The 10406-nt window shown below is 40.4% G+C and overlaps 1 long non-coding RNA gene across 1 annotated transcript; it reads right to left on the bottom strand.

The window, feature by feature from the left end:
* Positions 1–4963: 4963 nt before the first annotated feature.
* On the bottom strand, positions 4964–8102 carry LOC130182020 (uncharacterized). The gene is made up of 2 exons (XR_008829659.1): positions 7162–8102; positions 4964–5250 (listed from the first exon to the last, which is right to left on the bottom strand). It is a non-coding gene; the product is annotated as an uncharacterized LOC130182020 (long non-coding RNA).
* Positions 8103–10406: the final 2304 nt, after the last annotated feature.

Genomic DNA, 10406 nt, shown 5'->3' with positions numbered 1-10406 from the left:
GAGCACCACAGACGACCGTCCACAAGTCAGTAGAGCTAATGAAGCCTCTTGGAAGGGTGATGGAGTTAAATAGCAAATCCAGTCATCTTTGGCTTTTGACCTTAATGCTTGAGCTTGTTTACAGACTTTATTAGTGGGATTTCTCCATTGGTGGTCAACATTGCTATCAGAACACAGCTGGTTGTTATGGAAAAATGGAAAAACTATTCTTTGCTAATGTGCGGGTACAGGATAACATTCAGTCAGAACAGCTGTAAACCGGTGAGTGGAGCCACCCAAATTCAGATTAAATAAATAAATAAATAAAAACGCTAATAGAAATTAAGGTTGATGTATGTTTGAGTAGGCCAAGTGTTGGTGAAACTTGCATACAGAAAACACACTGGTTGTTATTAAATCTGTTGCAGCAAGATGGTTAAAAAAACAGGTTTCAGTGTGAGACAGTGTCATAATCAAATATAGTGGAGCATCCTTTGAATCTCTAGCAGCAGTTGACTAACATCATCCTCTCTCTCAAAGTGACGGATGATTGGAAGGCCCCTGTGGAGCCCAGTGACATTATGGTAATTGTCATTACTGGGGTTGGAGTGCGTGCGTGACTGACGCCATTAGAGAAAGTGCAATTACAGTAGGCTTTGGTGACCTTGCTGACTAGTGGAGGTCAGGGCTTCTCATTAGAGTGTGGTGGAAGGCAGCCCAGTGTCTCCACTGTGCCAATCAATAAGAGCGTAGCTTGGTTGGCGCTAATCATAGCTTTGACGCAGCCTCACGCCCTGCCACCCCCATCACCACATATCCCCACCTCTCTTCCTCTGTTCCACTTTTTAGCTCCCTTATTAGCAGAGCACCAGCACCTTTTTCACTCCACCACTTAATGGCAAAATTGGCTTGAGTAAAATGCATATGTGACAAAGACTGTACATACAAGGGAAATATAGACGCCAGCACGCCTTGGTGTAGTATTGCGGAGATAATCCCTAATGATGTTGATGATGATACTGTAAGTTATTTCCAAATAACCTTTAAGTATTTACCTCAGGTACTGAAACTGCTGAAAAAAGACTGGATTATGTTACACATTCTTGAGTAAAGGTACAATTTGAGCTCTCCAACATTTGACTGGATATTACAAGTGTGTTACGAAAAAAATGATTGAACTTGCTGAAGCTCAGGCTTTCAGTCTTTGGCCTAGATCATATAACCCGTGGGTGGTTTCAAAACTTCCTTTCAGATTAGTCTCAGTATGCAGTTGTGAATGATGTATGACCAACAGTTTTGAACACAAGGTGCACTGATACCAAAAAAAACGAAACAACAAAACAACTGACAGTTCAGTATAAGATTTTGGAAAACGTCTTTCTCTGTGTTAGAGGTTGAGGTGATGTAATCTATAGGTATCTATTCTTAACCCCCTAGATGCTGTCAAGAGTTATTAGCAGAGAGACCCGGAGCACAGCACTTTTTTTTTTTTTGTGGGCCTTGTCTGAGCGTGAGAAGACATCTGTATTGATTTGTGTTTATTTATAAATCTCTTTGCCAACATTTACAAGCATATTTATCCTTCTTGGACTGGAGTGTTGTATCAGATGTATCAGAGATGCTGATCCTTTTTACCTGCTTTTGTGCTGCTTGTTTTAATTAGTATGAATATTATACATGTCAAACTTAATATCAAACAAAATATCAAATATTGATTTTCTTCTGTTTTTGAGAGTGACATAATGAGATCGACCTGTGTCCTATCATTACAAGAGAAAGGTCTGTCATGATCTTTATTTCTAACCACGTCAGTTTTCTCAGCTGTTATCGTGAGATTGTTGCGAAGAGACTCCGTTTATAAAAAAAAAGCTGTATTTTTTCAAAATAGGTAATATATTAGACACCACCAAAAGTAAATTAATAAAACGTGTCATGCTCGCTGTGTCCCAATTCAGGGGCCGCATCCTTCGGAGGCTGCATTTGAAGACTGATTGCGTCACAGAGGCACGACTAGGCTGTTCCCATTTCGAAGGCTCCTTCAAATGCAGCTGAGAAATTTTTCCTGGGCAAATCCATCGAGTGGATCCTTCATGGCCCAATTTATCCCAAGACTCATTGTGCGCCGGTAATAAAAGCAAACAACGCAGACGGAGAGCCCGAGGATTACACTTTTAAATGTAAGTATTGGGTTTTAGCTCATCTCAACAGCCCTCTCAACCCCTTGGTTTTAACAGTAGTACGGTACTACTGTTAAAACCAAGGGGCCTTCAAATCTCAAATTCTTGTGAAAAAAAGATACGTGTTGTCACGGTTGCTTGGCAACAGGAGCCACTGGTGACGCAAAGCAAAAACACTCTGTACTCAGGCCTTCACGGTCCACAACGTCCTCACCTCTGTGGACCGTGTCTTCCCAAGGATGTGGCCCCTGAAGTGCGACGCAGCTACAGTATGATTCCATCTGTCATCAACTACATATTCAATAAAACAATTTTTTTCCCCACCATTCATTATGTACTCATTGATATCAACCCACAACTCAAGACCAATGTATTGTACATGACCCGTTGGTATCCTGCTTCAATTATAAACCCCACAATAACTCTGTTTACATTGTTTCATTCACTGTATAACATGAGTGTGGGTGGGTCGGTCTGTGAATGCGAGACTTTTCCACTCTGTCGCCATATTCAGCTTCTGTCATTCATTGAAAGTGATGGGGAATGGCCTTACGGCTGCTTGTGCCCTGCCCACACGTAGCAGATAATAGCTGGTATCATGCTCTGTAATCTGATGAGGTTTTGGAGGGAATTTATTATTGTCACTCCTGTATCTCCGTAGCGCTAAGCCTGTCATTTACTTGCAGAGGATGACAAAGTCACAGCCTTGACAAATACACCTCATGTACCTCAACGCAGTAAAACTGTACAATGTGAGTTGGCTGACTGAAATGGAGCAGTGCAACATTTACCCAATGCACACTTTGCAGTTTAATGTCTGTTTAAAGTGTCAATATATAATTTTGTGCTGCATGCTGCTGCTGCACTGATCATTTGTTAAAATTGCTGTAACACTGCTGCCAACGCTGCGGCTTCTATATCATTTCACGAGGAACACCTACACCCTTTATTAACATGTACGATCTGTTTCTAAGTCTGTCAGGTCCTGTATATCTAGACTGTACACCTTAGCAGTCAGACCACACCAGTTCATAGTGAACTGGCAGAACTGGCTGAAGCTAGAAAGTTAAGTATAGGAAAAGAAAAATGTATCCAAAATAAGTTCATGGCACGTGCTCTCAGAGGTATCCCAGAACATGTTTGACACTAAAAATGCCAGCAGAACTTTTAATCAGCAGCTTTCCCATCCGTCATCAGGCGAGATGAACTCTTAATGTGATGAGGAGTTGATAATACCTCTGCATTGTAAGTGTGTGTGGCGGTGTGCTCTGTCCACGGTGGTGTGAGGTATGCAGTGTGGCTTGAGGGCAAGCAGTCAGGCAGACAGGCTGTGAGCCAGTTGTCTACAGAGATGGAGGGGGAGGTGTCCCCACCCGGGTCTTGTCATTCCCTACTCTGTTTTATCTTGCTTCCACTCTTTTCTCTCTTGCTCCATCTGACTTATTTTTCCAGGTCTCAGTCAGATGGGAAAACACTGTTGCATCTATGGCCTTCTCCTGGTGTCTGTGCAACTCTCACTCTTCCCCTCTGAAGAATGAAGAAAGACCTATAAAGGGTTTTTTTTGTTTGGCAGTGGCAACTGGAATTGTAGCTGAGGTGTAAAACTAGCATCCCATGGCTATTGTGGCTTTTAGTGCCTTGTTTGCTAAGAAGCAGCTTGTGTCATTTTGTTAACAAGAACAAGAGACAGAAGGATCATGATTTTTAGCCATGCTAGCGCTGTGGCTCTAGGGATAGGGGTCGATCCACCACTTTGGTCCAGGCTGAAATAATTCGACAACTATTAGATGAGTTGTCACAAAATTTTGCACAGACGTTTATGGTCCCCAAAGTTGTTTGGTAACTGCTTTTTAAAAAATTTATTATCACCATTATTTTGTCAAAATTTCAAATTGTCCAGCACTTTGGTTTATGATCAAATACCTACAAAATGAATCTCATTCCCATCAGGCTCAGCACTACTTTGCATTAAGTGCTAATTAGAAAATATAATAGACTGTAAATAATGATAGACTTAGCCTCCATGATGTCACCCATAGGTTTCTGAAGAGTGGTTTTGAAGCTCAGGGTGGGCCGTTCCGCCGTCACCATCTTGCCAACCAACCTTGACTCCTCTGGGGTGTGTGTCGAGCCGAGAATTCGGTGCATGCCGACTTGTGGAAGCCATGCACACTCACCCGCCTGTCACTCAAAGTGGCACGCCCTCAATTATGCAGAACTTTAAGCCTTAATAAAATTTAAATGAGTGAGTTATATAAAAATTCAGCCCTGTACAGTTGTCATGAAGGAGGAAAGTAGCTGTAGAGACCAGAACCATTTTTTATACCAGGTTGTAAACATGTTTATTTGTGCTGTAAAGTTAGGCATTTTTACATGGGAGTCTATGGGGATTTTTGGAGCCAGCCTCAAGCGACCATTTGAAGCAGTGCAGTTTTTGGTATTTCCGTGTTGGCTTAATTTTTTTTAGCCTTGGAGGTTGCTGCCTGGAAAATATCAGCAAGCAAGCACACTAAGCTAAGGGAACGGGATAATCATTACACCAGTTAAACATCAGCATGTTAACAATGCCACTGTGAGCATGACTTCAGATCTGTTGTTGTGTTAAGCAGTTGCATTTCAAAATGCTTCCGCACACTATGTCTTAAGATTGTTTGGTGTCATAATTATCCGTTCAGTCAATTTACTCCATTTTGCATTGATAAAAAGAACAACTTTGCCTAGTGTACTGACATTGACAAGATAGTGTTGAGTTCGTCACCTGAACTCACGTGTTGGTTTGATGAAGGAAACAGGACACTCATTCAAAGTTCAAATCCAAGCATTTATTAAAGCTAACAGCAATATAGCATTAGAAAAAGGAGATCGTTACAGAGCTCTGGGCCAAACTATCTCTCCCTGACAACAACATGCAGTTGTGCCAGTTCATGAAGTCTGACCCTCTTTCCTGACCCAGTCTTTCATATTCTTACACAGAAAAAAATAATACAATGTGGGTTGAGTCTCTTCTTATCGGTCCATGTCGCTGTCTTCGTTGTTTTGCTCCACCACGTGTTATCTCACTCCCCTACGCGGTGCAGCTCTCGTACCGGTGGATCTGTGAGAGATTCACACAAACAGAGACAATACCCCACTCTGTTCCTTGTCTTACTTCTGTTCCGGGATGTCTACCATATAAGGAGTTATTTTTTCTGGGGTGGCCTTCAAACAATATCATAAGTTCAGTCTGTTCTTCTGTAACGTTGCACAGCAAGTTTTATCACTTAGTTATAAGCATATTACGATTACATCAACAATTCACACATTGTTTTATTAAAAGCAAACAACAGATTAATATAAAATCCTCTAAAATTGTGACACTGCATTTTATGAACACCCTCCATTGGAGTCAAACACACTGCCTGTTGCACTTCTACACTGTAAAAGATGTGATCTCGGTACAGTCCAAATATTTAATCCCCTCCATTTTGTTGGTGCGTATGGTGCTGATTGAAGCCGGCACGGTTGTTTTTCAAACACTTTTTTTTTTTTTCTAAGAAAGCACCTTGAGATTGCCCCAAGCTTTTCTAACCGAACTCTCGCTGCTATTAGCCACACACACACACACACACACACACGCACACACACTCATTTCTAACTAATTTGCTTCCTTCTACTTTTACTTCTTCTACTACTAAATTGTTAATTTTCTAAATTAATATTTATGTATTTCCATTGATCACGGATTGTATTTCAAAACTCTTGATTTATCAAAAGAATCACAATTGTAACGTATGTAACCTCCTGTTTGTACTCCCAGCCCTACTAAGGTTCAGTGATAGTCTTACAGGAACAATTCTATGAAAAGACCAAAAATAAAAAACTCTTCAGCCATAGTACTTTCAGACTTCACCAACCAGTTTGTGGCTCTCAGACCAAAGCACATTGGTTCCTACTGAAATGTAAATCAGGTGACAAATACATGGTTTCATTTTAAAAAACTGTTCAGTAATTTCCTAAATAGCTGGACTCTGTCATTTTTAGCAAACGATACTCAAGCAGGAGTAAAGAGTGTGTTTGTTGGGGTCTATTTTCAGCTGTAGGTTCGGTGCTCGAGTGACTATTTATGGCGGCTGGAAGGTGTATGTGGGATTAATTCAAAAATAATCTGCAGTGCCCATGCTCATGTTTATGAAAAAACAAATCACCCAGTGCAAGAGAGTGGTTCACTGATGCGTTTTTTGTGATTGTTTCTGAAAATCAATGGAGCTCAATGGCACAGAGGAATACAGATACATCAGGGTTTGGCCATACAGGCAGGATACATTCATTGTTAGTCTTGGTTTTTTCATGGGATTTGTTAACAGTAAGAAAGATGTAGAATAGTCTTTAGTGTGTACCCAGTACATGACAAATGCAAAAACCCTTAATCAGATTTTTAGTTTAGTTGGAATAAAGTTGTATTTAGTGTGAAACCAATGGAAAGAGTACTTAGGGAAAAACTGTGTAGTAGCAGTAGCAGCAAGTATCCGCACATTTAATAAATGTACCCATTCTTTCATTTGTGAAAAAATTGAACTAACCTTTTCTCATAAATGTAATTGGCAGCTACATTTATATGTTGTAGTAAGGCCTTATGGGCATAAAAAAAAGGGAAAAAATGCCCTGATATGATTTTGCTCTTTGAATGGACATTGACTTTCACCAAACTATTCTACCCTGTGTGAAAGCAGTGGCCGTCATGGAATTACAGGAATTTTAAAATCTATTAAATCTTTGACTGAAAACTTTGGAGTCTGGCACACCAGCAAATGACTGAAAAGTTCCTCACACAATCACATGCTCCTTTCTGTCATTTTCATCAGGAAGATCAGAAGACAGCGAGTGTGCGCACTTCATTAATCTGCTGGAGTGTGCTTATTAAAACTTATTTATAATATGCACCCAGCAGGAGACATTACATGATATGAAAAGGTAAAAATTCACTGCCAAACGAAGCTAAAAACTACACTTGATGTTAATGACATACCTTACCTACGCCCGTTAATGATCTTACCAGCAAAGGCAACACCATGTTTTGTTTAAAACTCAGACCTTTGCGCTTGCTTTGTTGTCGATGTCTGTGCATCGCTCCATCCCCCCGGCTGCCTGTGGTTGTTCTTAATGGATTGTAAACCCTGGTGCAAGCATACAGCGCTGCCGAGGGAGCCGCACCCCCGTACCTCCAGGCGATGCTCCAGCCCTGCGCGCTGCTCGCACTCTACGCTCTGCTTCCCTCTCTTGCTTGGCCCTTTCCTGCTCTGATCAGCACTCCACCCAGCCCCAACTCTTCTCCCCTACCTCCCAAATGCTGGAATGACCTTCCCTCTGTGGCCTTAACAGCACAGTCACTACCTATATTTGGATGTTAGCATAAAAAACATCACCTTCCCATGAATTCACCCCCACCACCCTGGATTTCTTTGTACTGTACATTTTTTTTTAATTTGCTCTTGTTTGAAGCCAAAGTTTCTTCTCATAGTACATATAAAATTTAAGCTGAGTCATCTTGTCTTTTTCAAGATAAAAGTATCAACTAAATGCTTTAAATATAAAACGTCCCATCGCAGATACTAGAATGATCAAAGGCCACTGGGTTTCCTCTAAGGACTATTCAGCTCTGAGTGTCTCCGATGAACGTCTTCAGGACAAAAATAGCAAGTCCAGTTCCCTTTGACTGTCAATCTAGTGAGTCACCATTTTAAATCCATACTATTTGATAATAACTGATATAGTCTAAAGAAAACAATTGTGACTTTCGCCGCTGCTGCATCAGAGTATAAGTAGGGAGCTCAGAAAACCCATAAATATCATGGAGCAGGTGCTCAGGATAGTATATAGAGAGAACGCCACCAAGCCAAAAGCCTGCTCAACAAGGCAATCAGACTGGAGAGTCGGGTTGCCAACAATGACGCACACTACAGGAAAAGACTCAACAGTTCTCCTTCCCCTCACTGGCCAACAACCTCAACTCCTCCATTTCACCACATACAATTTCATTAGTATCATCAGTGGCACTATTTGTTTATCTGTGTACAATATGCAATCTGACTATCTTATTATCAGTGTCACCTTCCTTCAGGATTGTATGTTAAAGTTTGATAAATGTCACCTGCCCTTACCACCCACTGATTCACCTCTGTGGAGAAACACAGAACCAGCCAGGTGAGGCGAAAATCATCTTTTAAAGGAAAGACAAACAGCTGTGCAGTTTGCACCGTGGGATGGCAACACCTGACAACACCTGCTGTCAATATAGGCAAGAATATAACATACTGTATATATTCATCTGTTTCTAGGCTTTCTTTCTTTCTTTCTTTCTTTCTTTTTTTTTTTAAAAATTTGCCAGACATATAAAAATGCCGAATGTGCTGCAGCAAAGCAATGCAGCAGTCAAGTTAAGTTTTATTTGTATGGCGCCAAATCACAACAGAACTAATCGCAGGACACTTTTCATACTGAGCAGACTGTACTCTTTATAATATTAATTACACAGACCCAACAATCCCCACCATGGGCAAGCACTTGGCGACAGTGGCAAGGAAAAACTCACCGAGGCTCAGGGTGGGCGGCCATCTGCCTTGACCGGTAGCACTAAAGGATGGGGAATGGTTTATTCACAGTTTTGCTGACATATAAATTTAAGAGACAAATTGTAATGATGTTTGGCAAGTGGTTGAAACTCTTAATGAATGAGTAAAAATAGTGAGGATTAATGATGTTACTATTAACACTTTTAAAAATTGTGATTTGGTCAATAAGGTTGATTTTTAAAGTTTAATAGTCTCCTCACTAAAACCATTAATTGTACAACAAAACCGACAATCAGCATAAAAATGTAAACCTAGGTTTTGTATCAGTAATACAATGAACAGACTGTCATTGAAGAAGATATCCAGCTGGCTCACTGAATCAGTGCATACAGTATTTAAACAAATATACAAACCCATGATAGCAATACAAAGAAAAACACTATAGTTGGATGATCACATTTTACCTGACTTTGTCTTCCATAATGAACTGTTTCCTGCACATGGGCGTCCATTATGATTTCATACTTGGTAGGTGAGTATCAGATCATGATCAGCTGTGATCTCAGTGGCTCTGGCTGCATGGGAGGAGGAATTGTTGGACTGGTTTTTTGAAGATGTTAGTTTTGAGACTTCAGAATTAGTAGCTAGTGTCTGCCTTCATTACAAACATGTTGCGACCACCCATTGTGGCGCTACACAGTAGCTCCACGCAGGTGCAAATTAACTAAACTTTATCGTATGCATATGGAGTGGATCTGCGCTGAAAAAGATTATACGTCCGCATCACCAAACTCTTCCTTGAATAAAAACATCTCAAACAGACTGATCCACCTCACCATAAGGAGATGGGTGCAAATGCCAGTAAGGCCACTCTAACCGCCACATTAGGTCCATAATCTTATAGGAGTTTCTTTATTTTTATGGTGACCAGTTTGACCATTTGCAGCATCGCAGCTTACACTGTCAGTGAGGGAGAAGGGAAGAGAAATAGCCTGGTCTGAGTGGGTTCACTTTTCAGTTGGGGAGACAGATGCTTGTTTACTGGCCTCATTATGTCAGCAGCTGTCCCGAGCAGGTCACACTGTGGTCCTCTGTCCACCTACTGAGACCCATAAGTCCAGCACCTGACAATGGACACACTGTAAAGGGTTTCAAACATGAGAAGAGCTTGAGAGGCTCTTCCTTTAAATTGCTGTCACCTGGCCTCTGTGTGCCCAAGCATAATTGCAGCACAGACTAAATAATAGCCTAATATATTCAGTCATTTAAGGATGTGATCTGTGTTCATAATCTTACAGGAATAAGTATATATAACTGAAATTTTGGCCTTGGGACGTGAAAAATTCCCATTTTTGAAAACTATAATTAAAATAAATGAAAAATAATTAAAAATAATTTTTAAAAAAGCTTGCCCATCTCCTGTTTGTAAAAAAACAAAGCAAAACAAACAACAAAAAATATAATGTTTTGTTTTATATGTTGATCACACACTAGCTGCTTTTAATTGATTCTTCCAGCACTTAAACACAGAGAGGTGTTAGATTTGCCTCAGATGAATATTACATTTTACACACTCAAATAATAGGTAATTAGTGGAATTAGCTTTCAGGTTGTATTAAGATGCATATCGCTTTATCTGTCACATGTACTTTTAAACCAGATTTTCTTTTTTCAGGTATTGACTTTTACATATTCTGCATTG

The sequence above is a fragment of the Seriola aureovittata genome, chromosome 15 (assembly GCF_021018895.1).
Source record: "Seriola aureovittata isolate HTS-2021-v1 ecotype China chromosome 15, ASM2101889v1, whole genome shotgun sequence".
NCBI lineage: Eukaryota > Metazoa > Chordata > Actinopteri > Carangiformes > Carangidae > Seriola > Seriola aureovittata.
This window is presented reverse-complemented; position numbering and strand designations above follow the sequence as displayed.